Genomic DNA, 13,077 nt, shown 5'->3' with positions numbered 1-13,077 from the left:
GTATGAAACTGACATGAAGGCCGATTAGTATGTAATTCAAAAGGAATACACCTATGTACAATGTACAACATGAAAAAGTGACCTCACCGATATTAAGGTATAGGCTTATGTAAAATGATCTGAAATTGTTTAAAAATAATATCTAAAAAAGACATGTTGAACGAAAGCACAAGTACTTTACCTGGATAACATAATATGAGGGATATCCTCAGTGACATCTGTACCAAATAATAAAAACAAACCCACACAAATAAAGATGTCCTAATGGCGACCGGTATTCCTCCACCATATTACATTGTTCTCTTAGCAGGTGTAGAGTACGTCTTGACAATGTTACACGACAGTTTCACATAATTGGCAGAAAAAATGGCAAATTTGTCACTAAATTTAATGCGTCGAATGTTTACTTTCCTTGAACTAGGTATGAATGGATGTATTTTATTGTTTAAGAGAGCAAGTATTAAGGAATTTGGGCATTTTTACTTTTGCTTACTTCTTCTCACTACTTTTTACTTACTACTATTTTCATGGCAATACTTTCAACGGCTATTTTAAAAGTATATAGAAAATTCTGTCATTTTAGTATTTTCACCTACCTTTGACCATCATGGCTAAAATCTTTCCCTATCACGCGTCATTGTGTAGTAATGATGGCATGCAAATACGTGTACCATATTTGGTTTTAAGTTTGTGAATTGGGTAATTTCCAAGGTATTTAGGAACTGCATGGGTAATAGTATTTCAACAATAGAGAGTAGAATTTTAATAATACATTTTACCTGACATTGATCCTTGACCCTTACCCCCCTCCCATACCCCCCAAAAAAAATAAAATAAAATAAAATCACGAGAAAATCACGGTCCTATAAGCCCTATAAGCTAAAAACAAAACTTCGTCCACTCACACAAGCATACATGTCAAGTTTAATTACCTCAAACGGTGTCCACAATATTGATTGCGATATGAAGGACAGACGGAAGGACGGACGGACGACCAGAACAAATGCCTCAGGCGACACTTTCGTATGTTATTGCGGAGACATACAAATGTGAATCAAAACTTGGATAGTCTGAAAGACACCGCGAGGAATCCAAAGAAAACAAATCAGATATATTTTTCCCGTCGCACTCTGATTTCCCGCTTTTTCCTTTGTTTTGGATCTGTCGGAAAGCGGTGCATCATTACACTAAGAGCAGGTCGGTTCGCGCAACGCCATGCTGCGCAGGAAGGCATGACTAATCTTCAGTTTATGGCAATAAGATATCAAAATATCTTTCGTGTTGTACCTTCTATATACTTAAATAAAGTTGACAACCTTACGGCAATGACATATCCCCATTGCACCATGACTGATATTCAGGGGAAGTCCCCAAGGCAAGCAATATTAGCGTGTAGCTGCGCGTAATGAACAATGGGCACTGCGTATGAGCTCTGCTCGCGCCCGCGTGATTGACTTTGGTAACGACATGGCGCCTGTAGGTCACGGGACCAGCTTTTGACCAATCACAGGCTTCAAAACACCTAAGCCGAAAACCGAGTTGGCCAGACTCTCTTAATATACGGCACTGGTGCATGCCCTTACTCACCAAGTTGACAGCCGTGCCTCTAAAAACCAATTTAAGTGTTCAAATGATTAGTTGCAATTTTATCATATAATGTGAAAGTTTGTGGTTTTATAATTTCAAACAAAATATTTCAAGCTTAGATATATATAATTTACGAAAAATTAATATTGTAAATATAAATTTATATGTATTTTTAAACCAAATATACCATGAACTTGACATCAAATAGGCACGGTCGTTTTCTAGCTTCCGTCCGTGTTGCATACTTCTTAGCGTAGAAACCACTCTCGCGCGCAAATCCTTACCATACCAATGTATACATACACAGGACACTCGACTCCGTCCAGTCAATGTTGGCATTCAAACCGAAGATAACCTGTGCATGAGAGAGTCGAATTCTTAAGAAAATATTGTTTGTATCTCAATATTTCTGTAAGTAGTCAGATAATCGCCTTTCCTCGAAAAAAAAAATATGACGTGAGCCGGGAAGGATAAACACAGGGGGTCGTAGGGATATGATTTCGCTCCACTTTGCCGTGCATGTCCAGTCGGCACTGGCAGCAGCTAGCTCAGTGGCACTGTACTGCAGTCCAACCCCGGCTGCAGGCCCACGGTAAATTAAACATAGCTAGCCACTTTCCTTACCTCTCTACGCTTTTTTTCCCTCGGTTCTCTTCGAAGTCGATGCTCGAGGTGTTTCTGTTTTATAACTCATGTGAGCAAATGGTCAGGATTGCATCTGGTTTCAGGAGTTTTCTCGGTTTATAACCGAGGGCCACAGCCTGCCGGTCCACGTAAAAACATCGCTTCACAAATTGTCCACGCACAGGTAGGTCACAACACGATTTCGAGATTTTGTAGGCCCTAAGTTTCTTATGTTCGGCATCGTTGTACCGATATTTCCCAGCCATACAGCTCACCTTTCACGATACTTTTGTTGGTCTGGGACGGAAAAAAGGATTTTCCTGGGTATTTTTCTGCACGATTCGAGCAAAACTACTGATGTAAGATAGCCTGACCAGACGACGCTGAATGCGGTCGCCCCTGTAGTGTACTGCAGGCCTGTGTAAAGTAGAATCGTTTCTACCTACAAATATGTACACTCTGTACGTACTATAGAACATGCATGAGCGGCGACAGGTAGGGCTGCAGCTGCGCTTGAGACTGGAAAAGTGCGACGGGCAAACCGCGTACGGGGTGCGTACGCGTATCTACCGTAGATCTATCATCTAGTTGTACCGTCCACACGTGCGAATATAATACACAATACATACACACACACACACAAACACACACACACACACACACACACACACACACACACACACACAACGTAGGAACAATGTCAAATACGAGTCGGAGTAGCCACCGACGTCTTCATGCATCCGGGTAAACTAGGGAGCGTACGGATAACGAGCAGAACACGGCTGGGAAGAGTTGTGCATCGACGACGTATGACTCTCCGCCAAGACTTGCTCATTAGCATATTCATCATGCAGAGTCACACTTTTTCAACCAAAATGTACGAGCTTATTTGGTGATTTAAAAGTTTGTTTTTGGTGAAAGTAGTTCATTGGAGGTACCAACAACAACATATTTTTTTACATTTCGTGAGGACTGTGTCCCTTTAAGTTTTCGGAGAAAAAAACATCCTCTGATTTGATCTCTTTTGAATAGACAGACAATTTTGTCTCCAGCAGAGTTTGTTGTCAACAACTGTTCCTAAGTACTTATACTCGTGAACTTGTTCAGTGACACCCCCATGAATCCGTAGAGGTTCGTGTTGTGCACTACCTTTCCTAAAATCGATGATCATTTCTTTGGTTTTCTTTGTATTTATTGTTTGTTTGCTTTTATTTCTGCATTCAATCATATGCAATTTGAATGCAAACTTCAAAAAGTACAAAGACAAAGAATAACAAGTGCAGTGAAATAAATCGATAACAGTACATAAATAGATTCACATAGGTGATTGCATTGAGCAACGTAGATACACAGAAACATAAAATAAAATATACAGTATTTTTCAGTAAACAACAGAGATAATTGAATGCAGGAGACCACCATCATAAGCGATTAAGCTTGAAATGGATGGAGGCCTCATTTAGGGAGAGGTGATGATCATCACACCAACTGACAAAATCATTAACCTGGGCTACGTAGTCATCGGGTTCATTGAACAAGTATCCCGTTATCACGGGCTAATTCGTGGTAAACTTGGGCGGTTCATAGGTACAAACGCGGGAAAAAAATGTTGCTAGTCGAATGTTAATGTTTTGGTATCGTCTCGTAAAAATTATCAAACATTATCTGCAGTTTTCAGTATTTTTTTCTTTCTCCATTCGAAAGGATATAATAAGATGGGTCGGATTCACAAAGTCATAATTCTCGATAGCTTCAGATTTTTCTGAATTGTGGGAGAGTCAAGTCAGTAATCTGACTTTATCGAAGTTCCGAAAAAAAAAGATAGTCAAGATCCAAAGATTCAAGACAAAGGTCAGCAGGAGTGGCACAGTGATGCTGGGTTTAACAATCAGTGTAGGCCTACTGTTAATAGAATTTTAAGCAGAGAATGTGTTTTGAAAAGTATCTGATTTGTTAAAACGATAAAAAAAACTCGATATCTCATTTTCATTGTCTGTATATATATAAAGAAATAGTCTAAAGCGCGCATTGAGATACTTAACAAGTTAGTGTGTGAAATGCGCTATATCAAAACCAGCTATTATTGTTATCATTTTATCAATATTATTATTATTATTATTATTATTATTATTATTATCATTATTATTATTATTATTATTATCATTATTATTATTATTATTATCATTATTATTATTATTATTATTATCATTATCATTATTATTATTCTCATTATTATTATTATTATTATTATTATCATCATCATCATCATCATTATCATTATTGCCAGTATCAGTATTAGAATGTGGTCGTGACAAATCCCACTGGACGCGAACGTTAATGTACTCACTGTTCTGAAAATGATAATTGTCGATGAATTCCATTATCTGTTTGTGTGTCTACTATTTGAGATGAAGCGCGAAAATATCTCAAAAGGCATTTTCGGAAATACCTTATAACATTAGTATAATCATCTATGTAAATACGACAATTGTATACCCGAACGTATTAAAATACACGACGAATTGTTTAACAGTTCCGCTAAAGAGAGGCATTGTAGAATGTCTCGAGGTTTTGTATAGAAAGTATGTCCTTTTGCCAATACATTTTAGTTGTCGTACACTATTGTACTTTTTTCCTTCAATTAGGATCCAATTTGATTATCTAAAGTATTCTCTTGGCACAACATGCATCAAGCAGTGCCTGCATGCAGTAATTCACGTAGAGACAGACTATTCTCTACGATTATAATCTATCTCTATCTATATGTTACACATGTATACGTGTGTAAGAGCGTGATTTGTGAGTCCCTTGTCGGGTTATGTAGCGTGGTACAATCACAACTCTTACTGTACATTCAGACGCGAAGAAATATGAAGTACACAGTTCGATATTCAGTTCATAACGTGTGTATATTTATTGGTAGTAGATATACACAATCTGTATATCCAGCGTAGAATGACAGCGAATATATATAAGAGCACTCCCGATAAGGTTACAACATAGCCATCTATCTGATGGCCAGGGAGAATCAGAGTTGAGGACTTCTGCCCAAGACAGGGGCGTCCAGAATGATCCCTCTCAACATGTGAGGGTCAGATATATCAGGGTTAGTAAGTAAGGGGTCTTTAATGTAAGAATTACTTTGGTTACCTGTACTAAAACTAGACAAAGGACTGACGGTGGGAATTGTAAATACAGGAGTCTGGATTGACTTGGGCTTGACCGGGAGAACAAAGGAAAGGATTAAGTATCAGTTTAATGGGGGTTTACTAGAGGAAATGGTATATTGTGCTGGTGGGCTATTACATGACCAGTTTGCTGGGAAGTTCACTGACATTGCTAATGAAAGAATATAGTTACTTTTAAACTGTGGGAATTGTAAACAGGAGTTTACTGAGAAGTTCTATGACATTGCTAATGAAAGGATGTAGGAACTTTGCAACTGTGGGAATTGTAAACAGGATTTCGGGTGGACTGGATTTCTCAATGAACCAATGTTTAGGGTACCATCTTTCCGTCTTACATTCGTCCCATCTTTCAAAAAGAAACGTCCTCGTTTCATGATTACAAACTGATGGATATTGAAGGGGGAAAAAAATTGCTTAATAAGGGCATTGCCCAAAAGAAATCTAACTACAAACAGAGATAAATAAAAAACAATATTAACAGGAAATGTGGAGAATACAAAACACAACTAAAATCATAAACATTATGAGAAAATAGGATTCAATTGAATCTGATGTAGTATATATAATTATGAGACATTCCATCAACCTATTTAAGGGAATGAAATGAATGTAGATATACAGAACACAAGTAGGCGAACCCAAGATATCCACGAATGTCGAAAATAAAATTCAGCACTGAAGGCAATCACTTTGGTGGACTAAAGAAAACCAAAAGTGGAATAGATTGGGGCAATAACTGTCTGTAGCAAAATGGAAAAAAAAGAGTGTGAGGAAAATGCTCATATAGAATGAATGGAAAAAAATGGTAAACACTAAAGGATACATTAAAACGCAATATCAAAAATCATGAGAATTCTCAGGAAAGAAATACCAACAACCAAAATACTCAAGTAAAAAAAAAACATCAACTGTGATTAAAATGAACAACTACAGAACAACATACTTATCATGAAACTATTAAATAGTCAATAGAAACAAGAAATCATATGGTACTCATGTTATCCCAAAAACAAAAAGTACTGGATTTGCCTTAAGACTAATAAAAAAAAAAATCAGTGTAAACTAACAGACATATTGTGATCAATTGGCAAAAGTAAAACATGAGGAGGTAACAATGAAAGGTTAGTTGTACTGGGCAAGGTCAGCTTCTTAAAGTATCATGGAAATGAGACAAATGGTGAGGCTCAAATATAATATGATTATTAAATAAAACTTGTAAGTATAAGGTAAACATGTAGTATATACAATGTATATATCAACTTGTGTGGTGGCAAATGATGGACACTACATTTGGTGAGATACATATCAAATATAAATTATGTTGATATCACTTGTTCAACAATCAACTTTCAAACTATGTTGGCCATGGTGTATCACACCGAATGAACGACACAGGCAAATCCAACAAAAGAAAGCATGCCTGTAATAACATTAAAAAAAAGTGCAATGCAATGGTGAGAAAAAAAAAATCTAGTAATCATATTGTTATCATATGCTAAAATGCATAATGCTATAAGCCTACATCACAACAGTATTACCGTGACAAATATGAGAAGAAGTCATGTAATATACATTACACATAACAAAAGTACTAATCACTAGTCAATTGAAAAACAGGAGGAAATGAGCGCTTCAGCGAATAACATGGGTATGATCAATTAAGAATCATATGACCAAAATACACAATTACTGCATCAACTCAAAAGAGATGCAAAACATCGGGAGTAAAGCTAATCACAAACAATAACAAAAATCATAAAGCATCAAAAACTGATAGATGTGAATTGCAAGGTGTGATAGGAAACAGGAATGTAAGGGTAAATAGGAAAACAGGGGAAAGAAGGGTAATAAGAGGGTGACATATTATAGAAAAGAAGTTAGTAAGAGAGACTCCAAGGGAAAAGGATACCTGGGGATACAAGGAAGTAGACGAAAAATAACATTATAAATTGGAGGGAACTGGGTTGCCAAAATAATCAGGCGGTCGTACAACTCGGCCTGATCGGGTTTGATATCTGGGGTCATGATTTCGAGCGTGAGCATCCTGGGAGGGGGAAGGTGGGGTAGGGGTTGTAGGCAACTCCTGAGATGGTAAAGTGGTGTCTGTGAAAACCGGGACAAAGACAGATGTTGATTGATCATTGGGAGTTGGTGGTACTTGGTTTTCAGGTTGAGGTGGGGATGGTGGCGGCTCAAGATAAGGCTTGAGACGATTGTAGTGAATGCCCTTTGGACGGGAGTTTGGGTCAGACATGCACGAAAGGTGGTATATGATGCCTTGCTCATCTCTACGCACAATGCAATATGGGCCTTTCCATTTTTCACCTAGTTTGTCTCGTGATGCAGTTGGATTTGTCATTAGTACCCTATCACCTATGTTGTATGGCACAAATCGCACTGACTTGTCATAGTGGGACTTTTGTGAGTTCCGCGCTTTTGCTGTTTTGGCGTCAGCATGCTCAAATGCAGAGTGCAGGCGGGTGAGGAGAGTTTTGGCATAATCATCCGGTGTGTGAGAAGGGACAACGGGGTCTGATGATATGAAGAGGGAGAGAGGCAGCCTTGCCTCACGACCATGGACTAGAAAGAAGGGGGTGAAACCAGTAGTGGAGTGATGTGTCGTATTGTATGTGAGTTGATGTTGACTGAGGACAAGGTCCCAGTCAGTGAGGGCGGAGGAGAGTCGCTTACCAATTTCCAGTTTCAGGGTCCGGTTGTGTCGCTCCACCATGCCATCAGACTGAGGATGGTATGGGGTGGTGCGAGTCTTAGAGATGTCCAGCTTTTGACACAATGTACTCATAACCTGGGACTCAAATTGACGACCCTGATCGGAGTGGATGGATTCAGGGATGCCATGCTGGCAAATGTATTTGTCGAAGAGGCAGCTTGCCACAGCATCAGCTGTCTGATGGGGGAGGGGATAAAGGTTGACATATTTGGTGAAATAGTCTTCGACTACAAGTATATATCGGTTTCCTCGAGGCGTGAGGGGCATTTCGGTAATATCTACACCAATTCGTTGGAAAGGTCGCGAGGAGGTGATCGGTTGCAGGGGAGCGCGAAGCGCTGGGACAGGGGCACGACGCGTTTGGCATGGGAGGCAGCGTTTGCAAAAATCTGTAATATCCGCACGCATTCCCGGCCAAAAGCACGCTTGAGTGGCTCTCTGTATTACCTTGTCAGCGCCAAAATGACCGGAGAGATGGGAGCCATGGAGGATGGAGAGAACTTTGGGGATGAGAGAATGGGGGATGATAACTTGGTCCACAGTAGCACCAGAGGGAAGACGGTTTTGCCGATATAACAGACCATCACGAATGTGCAACCTGTCGCGCTCAACATAGAACTTGCGTAAAGAGAGCTCAGCATTCGAGATAGTTGACCTGAGGGGAAATGAACCAGAACGAACCCACGACACCACCTCACGCAAGATTGGGTCAGAATGTTGAGCCTGGTGTAAGCGATGACCACCAGCCAACAATGATGCACAGAGTGCAATTTCACTGTCCGGGGATGGAGATGCTAGGTTAGGATAGGGAGAAGAGGAAGATGTGTGGACTGAGTGGACTGATTGAGGGTGGGGACAAGAGGGGGTAGATGGAGATTGGAGAGCCGAAGAAGGAGTGGGTGGGGAAATGGGAGGATGTGCAGAAGACGAAGCAGGAGGAGGAATAGGAATAGGAGGGTGAGAAGGGGGAGAAGGAGGAGGAGGAGGGTGAGAAGGGGGAGAAGGAGGAGGAGGGGGAGGAGGGGGAGAAGGGGGAGAAGGAGGAGGAGAAGGTGAGAAGGGGGAGAAGGAGGAGGAGGGGGAGGAGAAGGGGGAGAAGGGGGAGGAGGAGGAGGAGGAGGGAGAGGGTGAGAAGGGGGAGAAGGAGGAGGAGGAGGGGGAGGAGGAGGAGGATGAGAAGGGGGAGAAAGAGGAGGAGGAGGAGAAAAAGGAGTCACAGTTGCAATCGATGCAGGATCAGTTGATTGTGGTATACGTGATAGCGCATCAGCATTTGCATGCTTAGCGCCATCTCGATGTTCAACAACCCAGTCGAAAGTATCAAGCTCGAGTGCCCAGCGACCGCGGCGTGAAGAGGCAATGCCAGCATCGTGACCAACTGGTAGCCGACGAAGCCCTACTAGAGGCTTGTGATCCGTGACAATGGTGAATTGTGCCGTCAGCAGGTAATGACGAAAGTGCCGCACAGACCATACAATGGCCCATAGCTCACGGTCATACGTAGACCATCGTCGCTCAGCGTGTGACAGCGTGTGACTAGCGTATGCAATGACACGTTCCTTACCATCCAGACACTGTGTGAGGACTGCACCCACCGCAAAGTTTGACGCATCAGTGTGTAGAGTGAATGGCCTGGAAAAGATGGGAAATGACATCAAAGGAGGTGAGGTGAGGGTGTCACGTAAAGAGTGGAAAGCCTGATCACATTCATCCGACCACACATATGAAATGCCTTTCTTCGTCAAGGTGTACAGAGGCTGTGCAACATGTGCGAATTTGTTCACAAACCGACGATAGTATGAACAAAGGCCAAGGAAAGCACGTAATTCCGTGACATTCCGGGGAACGGGCCACGAACGAACCTTGTCAATGTTGGCAGGGTCAGGAAGGACGCCAGCTGGAGAAATTACATGACCAAGGAATGTAACTTCCTGCTTGAAGAAGGCACATTTGTCAGGTCGCAGCTTGAGCCCGGCCGATCTGAGTCGGTCGAAGACAGCTTGCAGGCGGTTGAGTTTCTCATCAAAAGTGCGACCAAAGACGATAACGTCATCAAGATACACAAGGACTGAATCCCAGTGTAACCCTCGTAACACCAGTTGCATGAGACGCTGGAATGTGGAAGGAGCATTACGCAGACCCATGGGCATGACTGTGAATTGGAATAGATCTGTACCTGTTGTGAATGCTGTCTTAGCTTTGTCTGCGGGATCCATGGCAACCTGCCAGTACCCACTGGACAAGTCCATTGTACTGAAATAGGTGTTTCCAGCAAGGGAGTCAAGCGTGTCATCGATGCGAGGGAGTGGGTGAGAATCAGGGCAAGTGATCTTATTCAGTTTACGGTAATCAATACAGAAACGATATGACCCTGATTTCTTCTTGACCATGACCACCGGTGAGCTCCAGGGGCTGGAACTGGGCTCGATAACCCCGGCCTCAAGCAGGCGATCACATTGTTGTTTGATCTCCTGTCGAATTGTGGGTGATGCACGGTATGCCCTCTGTCGAATAGGGGAAGCATTGTTAGTTGGTATTTCATGCTGAACCAGATCAGTGTGCCCATAATCGTCGGCAGATTGACTGAAAATGTCTGCATAGTCATGAAGGAGAGCACTAACACGAGCCTGCTGAGACGAAGTCAATGATGTTGATGACAGATCAAAGGATGAATGGCTAGGAAGAGAGGAAGGGGGAGAGTCAAGAGAGACAGGAGGAGCGACCAAAGCACAGTACTGCTCTCCTGTGCGGCCCAGCATGGGGTGGAAATCACCGAGAGGCATGCCTGGATAAAGTGTGACCGATGACGATGTCGGGTTTGCAACACGAACTGGAACTGTACCATCAACCACGGAGCCAAGTGTACATGCAACAATAACAGGTAATTCATTACCAGGTACGAGCACACCATCGACCTCTTGGGGAAAACAAGTCAGAGAATCCTTACATAGAGGTATCGGGAGAACTGTCTCACTCCAAGGAGGGATGACGATCTCCTCATCGACGACTGTTGAAATCACCAGAGGAACTGCACGGTGAGTTCCTAAAAGGGGAAGAGTGACTGAAGAAAGTGACAGGGAGCCATGACTTACATCTAATATCGCCTGATGAGCCGACAAGAAATCCCATCCCAAAATGATGGGGGGGATGAATACCACGAGCTACCTGAAAATGAAATGAAAACTGTGATGAATGAGCAGAAAAATCTACCAAAATGGAACCAAATGTGTCAAAAACCTCTCCAGAAACAGCTTTCACTGGAACAGGGAGTGAGAGGTATGGCCGAGAAGACAGAGACGGGAGAGACGATCGGAGTTTCTCATCAATGAGTGACATTGAAGCGCCAGTATCGATCAAAGCTGGGATTTCTGTAGAGCCAATAGAAATCAGAATGCGAGATGAAGGAGTCGGAGAAGGCACAGAGGGCAAATGAAGAGGAGATTGAGATTGGGTCTCAAATGAGGAGGCTGACGGACGACCCGCACCATCAGCTGACACTAGTTTTCCTGAAAAGAAACACGGCCAGGGGATGATCGGCGTGCTGAGCGAGGCATTGAATGGGCGGCAGGGCTCTGTGATCGATAACGGTAACGATCACCATCTCTGCGATCAAACGACGGGCTATGCTGACTACTTGGGGATCTTGAATTTAGTGATTGATGGTATGAGCGATGATATGTGTCACGATTTTGCTCCCGGTATTGAGGATAAGGACTGGGATCGCGCTCAGAGGAATACCTTCGTCTGACAGGAGTAGGAGATCGGGCATAATTTTGACGATACGAGGTGTATGTGGAGTCATACCGATCACGTGAGCGAGACTGAGCATGTGGAGAATTGGAACGCATGCGTGGTCGAGAGCACGACACTTCGCGACGCGAGTCCTGTAAAGAGTCGCACTGAGACTGGAGCGTGTTAACTGTCACTTGCAGAGCATTAATTCTATTCAAAATGAGATCAAGGGGATCAGCATTAGCGCTAGCTGCGACAGCAACCTGAGGTGCAGCAGCAGAGAAGGGGGAATTAAGCTGGTTAGAGACTGACACCATTTCCATTCGCCGCACGATTTCCATGGCACTATCAATGTCCTTAGCCCCGTGTTCGTGACACTTCGCTTGCATGTCAGGGCTCAGACCTGCTACGAATCGGCGGAAAATTTCATCTTTACGGGCATTGGCATCAAGCAGGGGAAAAGCAAGCGTCGTCAATTCTATCGAGTTCTGACTTATACACCTCAAGTGGTTCGTTAGGTTGACGCGGGCGGGCATTAATCATGCGCTGAAACGAGGTTATCTCATCGCGTTTCGAAAAGATTTTGCTCAGCTCTTTCTTTGCCTGAACATAATCATTCTTAATGTCTGCAGGAAAGGCATACCAAACAATGAAAGCAGAGTCCGTCAACCGAGAACCAAGTGTTTTGGCCAAGTCAACTGATCGGGCATTGGGGCAAGCATCGACTGCTACCTCAAAACGACGACACCACTGCATAAAATCAGATGTCCCATCCCCAGAAAAGGGCGGAGGGAATTGGACAGGGATGAAAGCTCCCACAGTGGGAGAAGAAGAGGAACCAACATCAGTATCAGGCATGATGTTATGTTATGGAATCAATGAAGGAAGAAATAAGGGAAGGAGCAAAAGAAAAGGAACTGTGATGATGTCCACAGCACAACAAAGTGCACAAAAAAAAAATGAAAATGATGAGAGGTAGTGACGAAGCAATGAATAAAAGACAAAATGTGAAAGTGGCACGGCAAACTTAAAGTGCAAGCATCCTGTAGTGTTGTGAAATAAGCGGTTATTGAATGTAGACCGAAATACAAGGCATGTGAAGTGGAAAACTAATGAAGAGCCACAAAGCTAGATTTAGTGAAATGCACACAGATTATATAAAATGAGGATTTGAGAAAAGTTTACTCCAAATCATACGAAGAACAAAAATGCAGA

Source organism: Diadema antillarum, unplaced genomic scaffold (genome assembly GCF_040938485.1).
Source record: "Diadema antillarum isolate AM-2024a unplaced genomic scaffold, OU_Dant_1.0 seq00000765_RagTag, whole genome shotgun sequence".
Taxonomy (NCBI): domain Eukaryota; kingdom Metazoa; phylum Echinodermata; class Echinoidea; order Diadematoida; family Diadematidae; genus Diadema; species Diadema antillarum.
Note: the sequence above shows the minus strand (reverse complement) of the source record.